At 49.2% G+C, this 6000-nt stretch overlaps 1 protein-coding gene across 2 annotated transcripts in view; it reads right to left on the reverse strand.

The window, feature by feature from the left end:
• EPN2 (epsin 2) overlaps positions 1 to 5061 on the reverse strand; it is a 38957-nt gene extending 33896 nt beyond the window's left edge. For both annotated transcript variants that reach the window (XM_050317265.1, XM_050317264.1), the window contains exon 1: positions 4917 to 5061. The gene's annotated coding sequence lies outside the window, so the exon portion shown is untranslated. The remainder of the gene's footprint in view (positions 1 to 4916) is intronic.
• Between the last annotated feature and the right edge of the window lie 939 nt (positions 5062 to 6000).

Below are 6000 nucleotides of genomic sequence, written 5' to 3' on the forward strand. Positions count from 1 at the left end.
CTGTGAGGTTACAAAGGAGGAAGATTAAATCAGTGTCTGACTGTTGAATTTCAGCCTTGACCCCCAGACTCCACCATACATCCTTTAAGGAGATAAAACAACAGCCTCCAAAATTGGCCATAACTCCTGCAACACTGAGAAGCAAACAAGCCTTCAGACTCCTGTAGGGTGGACAGAAAACATCTCTAGGTAAGGTGTCTGGCCTAGTTTTAAACTAATCAGCTTTGAATTTACAAAAAAAAAAATTATGATGTAATTTGTTGAAGTTTAGTTCACTGAGTGCTGCACTATGAGTATAAAAGAGCAAATGATTCACACATTAATATTTTACTGGCAGGGATAAGAACAGGAGTTCCTGCTGAAAAAGAACATCCACCCAAGACTTTGGGTCTAAAGGTGATGGAATCCATGTCACAGGAAACACAACCTGGAGACAAGTGGAGGAGGAAGCAGGACTGCTATTCCAACAAACACTGAACAGATGCACACACGTGCAAAGGACAAGCAGTGATGAGTCAAGAAAGCAGGAGGAGAAAGAGGAAAGTCTTCTCCTGCCTGGGTCACCCTCCAAAACTCTCCTGCTCCTCATGACCTGTATATTTAGTAGTTATTATACAGCGACACAAGGCTCAGCAACTGCAGACAACATGAATAAAACAGCACTGGGAGGAGAGGCAGGAGCTGCAGAAACGTGGAAGGGAACTGCAGAGGTCTCATGCACAAGTTCCTGCTAATTGCTTGAGACAGCTCAGGGAACTCGACTGCTGACTGTGGAAGGAGAATTATTACTTGCAAACAATTTGTATGTATGAGGACAACAAAACATCCTGTGTTTGAGATTCCTTAAAGCTTTGCCCGGCCACCTCCACCAGAAACAAAGCTGAGCGGAGCCTCCAGGGCGGAGCTGCAGCCAGGCCTGGGCTGAGACTGGCGTGACCCAGTCCCAGAGGTGGAACCAGCTGCACTCCCACTGCCAGTGGGGACCTGTTTGTGCCTGAGCTCCGGTTTCCCCACCTGGAAAGAGCTGGATTTTGCAAGCCAAGGCACAGGCAGCGTGAACAGCCCAGGCCTGACCTTGGACACAAGCTCCAGGCACTCGTTAGAGGCATTTCTGTTCACAGCTCTGAGTGACAGGAAACACAGAGACACACTATTAACAATTCATGCAATCCAGGGGACTCGCTCTGAGATCAACTCAAGTTCAATTTTTGTAGCAGTACCAAAAAATGAGCTAAAAATTACACACACAGAAGGAAAGCATCTCACTAGCATAATGACTCCAAGTTGTATCTCCATGCAATAGCGAATTACAAACCAAATTCTGCAAGCACTCCCCAGTGCCCAGGGACACTGCAACCAGCAGACACAAAACACTTCTATATTTTCCAGTTAGTATAATCATTCATACAAAGTGCACTGTCAGATACTTACAAGCATTTAGCTTCTTGTGGTAACCGAACATGTATACTGCAGTTTGAAGGAGCTCAAGCTGGGTCCTTTAAGCTAATTCTCTCCTTAAAAGCTGCCTACAACCTCTGGTTACCCACCAAACACACCTTAGAAGTGTCTGAGGCAACTGTTTTGCCTGGTTTGGAGCACGGTCGTAACATCAGGCAAAGGCCAAACTTGGAAACCAAAGACAAAACTGTTATTTGCCAACTGATCAATGAGCAGTACCGGTTTGTCTGCAGCTCTCTGCCTGTTGCACCACTCACCCAGAGCCACCATGCCCAGACCCACCCTGGACTTCACGGGCTCTGAAACCACCTACTCTGACATACAACCAGTTGTGAGTTCTTTTTTCCCTCACACAGCAAGGAAAGCAACCTCGTAACAGCCCCCTAAACTAACTGGGAGTGTTACCCAGCACACAGCACTCTGTACCCAACCAACAGCGGCCCCACAGTGAGCCCCGGCGGGTTTGATTCCAGAGGGCAGCAGCATCCATGTTGTTCTCCTCCATAGAGTCCTCCTGCCTTCCTAATGAGCAGCCAGGCTACTGAAGAACACAAAAACCCGCTGTTCTTTGAAGCACTTAAGTCAGCAGGACACTGGTACGTCTCGATATTTTCCCTGCACAGATCAGAGCGAGGCAAAGTGGAAAAAAGAACATTACAGGCGTTCCTACAAACCAGGCACATTTCATTTTCTATCAGCACCGCTCCCAGGGGACGACTCAGAGCTCTGCAAATATGGCACTGGAAGGCTGGAAAGTTGTTTCCTGAGCACCAGTCATTAAATAAAGATATTAGAGGGACTTCTATTCTTCTGGACTAAGCAAAGCTGATAGTCATTTCCCCATCCTACGTATTGAGACCTAAGAAAAGCACGATCAGGAATATCATAACTACTCTGTAATGTATTTTCTCCTAAAACTGATTAACATTTAATGATTTCTCTCTCTTAAAAAAAAAAAATAAGCAACAAACCCCAACCACAGAAGCAAAACACTAATTTCTGTATCAGGAGAGACTATCAGCATGTTATGAAGTAACAAATTAGGCCTTTGGCATTTCCCAGCAGTGATCCAAGATTTGAGGCTTCTTAAAAGCTCCAAGTTTTAAAGCAATCAAATGGCTGACAGCTGGAACAAAATTAGCATGATTAACCAGTTATGTAAATAATGATGTGGTCAGTCCAAGCTGAATCCATCTCTGCTCCCTGCATTATAGTGGACATCAGATATTTGTCAGCTCTTCGTGAAAAGTGACTGCAGGAATAATGGAGGCGAAAACCAACCAGAACATCACTGGCCAGGCCACCTGACAGCCAGAGAGCTCTTCTCTGGTCCTCACAGGACCACCAGGGAATTCACAGACAGGGCTCTTTTCTGAAATATTACCCAACACTACTTGTCTCTCACCTAGGGAAGAGAGCAATTATTTTTTCTAAGGAGAGAAGCCCACGAAAAGATGGAGAAAGACGGAGAGAGGCTGTTTGCAAGAGCATGGTGTGACAGGACATGGGGGAATGGCTTCCCACTGACAGAGGGCAGGGATAGATGGGATACTGGGAAGGAATTGTGAGGGTGGGCAGGCCCTGGCACAGGTTGCCCAGAGAAGCTGTGGCTGCCCCACCCCTGGAAGTGTCCAAGGCCAGGTTGGACAGGGCTTGGATCAACTTGGGCTGGTGGAAGGACTCAGGGTTGGAACTGGATGAGCTTTAACGCCCCTCCCAACCCAAACCATTCCATGATTCCATGATCCTGTTGGTATTATATTTCATTTCCTAAAGGCTGATATTAATTTTCGTCCCTCAGTACATGCAGAAGTCAAGCTGCCCTGCAGGAGAACCCTGGTGATGTCGCGGAGTTACTTCATGGCAACAAGGAAGTTACAATCAGCACCCCCAAGTCAAACTTCCTCAAATGTAACCCACAATCAATTCAGCCTTATCAGCATCTGCCTCCAGGAATGCACACTCATGGGTCATTTGTACTTGATAAATTTTGATAACTTAGTTAAATATTTAATATAGGCAAGATAATCTCTGAAATTCTGTCAAGCTAGTTTACCATTACTTCCAGTTTATAAAGGAAAATTTATCAAAAGTTTTGATTCTTCCCAATAAAACACTGTATTTGAGTTTGCTCAAGAATAACATATGTGAGAATCAGCCAAGACAAACATATTTAGAAGCAACTCCTAAACAGGCTACATTTTGCTAATAATATCACTACAATATATTTATATTTCTAATCAAAAATCATTCTAACATCCCACATTCTACATCCCAACAATGCCATTTCCTACGACCTTGTGCCTCACAAAACACAGCAACACACTGGAATTATGCAAGAGTTCAGTATTACCAAAAAAACATGTATTTCAGTGGAGAGAATAATAAAACTTAATCTCATGGCCTGATTTACATTTTGAACTCCTAAAGTCAGACTCTACAGCCTGTAACATCTGCAGCGCCTTCACAAGCTGGACTAATCTTTAGACCTCCTGTTGAAAATGGATGGGCATGCAGACAATTCAGAGTATTCTCTTAGTAGGTAAGAACAAGAAATGTGTCCAAGTGCTGTAAATTTTAAATCTCACTTGGCTTTTCAGCTCAGTGACGATACCACACTTGAGAAGGGGGAGGGGGAAGCATCACACACCCATAAAACTGAGACCAAACGCTACCACTGTTAAAGCCCCATGGCTTGAAAGTCTCATATTTTAGTATTTTAATATTTATATTAAAGCCTTACGGCTTTAAAATAGGGAGCTGCCATAGCGGGCAGGCTGTGATAATTACTGCTCAATACATTTCACAGCAATAATGCTCAATGCAATACAGCTGGCTGGCTACCCAACCCCAATCTGTAGCATCACAGGTACTGCAGGTAAATTTTAAAAAAAAAAAAATATATATATATATATGTAGATACATAGATAGATAGAGATATATCACAGAACCCTTGTCAGGGTTGGAAGGTACCTCTGGATACCATTTAGTCCAACCCCTCTATATAAAGCAGACCTTTAAAAATGATTAAAAGCACTAATACACACCTTCCAAACGGCGATATCACTGAAAACAGAATAAAATGACCCCCGCCCCGCCGCGATCGAGGCGAACAGCGCCGGGTCGGGGGGTCGGGCAGGGCGGGCCGGAGCTCCCCCCCCTCCCCGCCCCGAGAGCCCCCCGAGCCCGCAGGCCCCGCCACCATCCCCCGCAGCCCCGGGAGGCCCATCGGCAGCCAGGCCCAAACTTCGGGCCGCGGGGGGGCCCGTCCCCGCCGCCACCCGCCCGACCCACCCACCGGCGACAACAAAGGGCCACCGCGGCCGCCCCGCCGCCCGCCCGCGGGGACCCCGGGGCCCTTCCCGCGCCCACCCCGCGCCCACCCCGCGGAGGGGATGGCTGGGGGCCTGCCTGTGCCCCCCGGCCCCAGCCCCGCAGCCCCGGGGCCCCGCGCTGACCTGCGGGCGCGGGGCGGGCGCGCTGTGCCGGTGTCCCGGTGCCGGCGGCCGCGGGCTGCGCTTGACACCCACACGCACCATCCAACATGGCGGCGGCGGCCGCGGGGAGGCGGCGGAGGAGGCGGAACCGGCGGCCGCGCGCGGCCCCGAGGCGCGGCCGCGCTGAGGGCGGGGTGGGGGGAGCGCGGCGCTCGCTGCCCGTCCCCTCCTCCCCTCCACCGCCTCCAGCCTGCCTTCCCTCCCTCCCTCGCTGCGACCAGCGGCCGGACCCGGCGCCAGAGAGCAACAAGGCGGGATCGCCCGCCGGGCGGAACCCCGGGAGAGGGTCCGTGGCCGCCTCCGAGGGAACAAAGCTTGGGGAGCCCCCTCAGGGCTCCCCTGATTTCAGGGCCAGGAATCCACCAAAAGCCAGAATCAAGTAATACAAAAAAAAAAAAAAAAAGTCTATCAGTACAAAATAGCCACAGTTATGGATCAGGGAACACTTTAGAGAGGCTGCCTCTGAGGGAAGGAGAAGGCTGGGGGAGCCCCCTTGGTGCTCACAGCTCATGGGGAGCCCCCTCAGGGCTCCCCGGGTTTCAGTGCTAGGGATCCCCCGAGAAACAGAGTCAAATAATACAAAAAAAGGGTCTATCAGTACAAAATAACCACAGTTATGGACCAGGGAACACTTTAGAGAAGGTTCATGCTGCCTCTGAGGGAAGGAGAAGGTTTGGGGAGACCCCTGTGTGCTCACAGCTCCCAGGGGAAGCAGATTTCAAAGCCAGGGATCCCAAAAAAGTCAAGGTCCAATGTGGACTGTCAGCCCCCAAAGCAGAATCACAGAATCAATTAGGTTAGAAAGGACCTGAAAGATCATCCTGTCCAACCTGTGACCGATCACCACCTTGCCAACTAGACTGGAGCACTGAGTGCCAGATCTCCTCTTTCCTTAAACACTTCCAGGTGACTCCACCATCTCCATTCCAATGTTTAATCACCCTTCCTGTGAAGAAATTCCTCCTAATGTCCAACCTGAGCCTACCCTGGCACAGCTCCCACTGCCTCACACAGCGCCATTACTGCACTTTTCCCCCTCCTGCCA

Source organism: Myiozetetes cayanensis, unplaced genomic scaffold (genome assembly GCF_022539395.1).
Source record: "Myiozetetes cayanensis isolate MyiCay16 unplaced genomic scaffold, myiCay2020 scf20-37, whole genome shotgun sequence".
Classification (NCBI taxonomy): domain Eukaryota; kingdom Metazoa; phylum Chordata; class Aves; order Passeriformes; family Tyrannidae; genus Myiozetetes; species Myiozetetes cayanensis.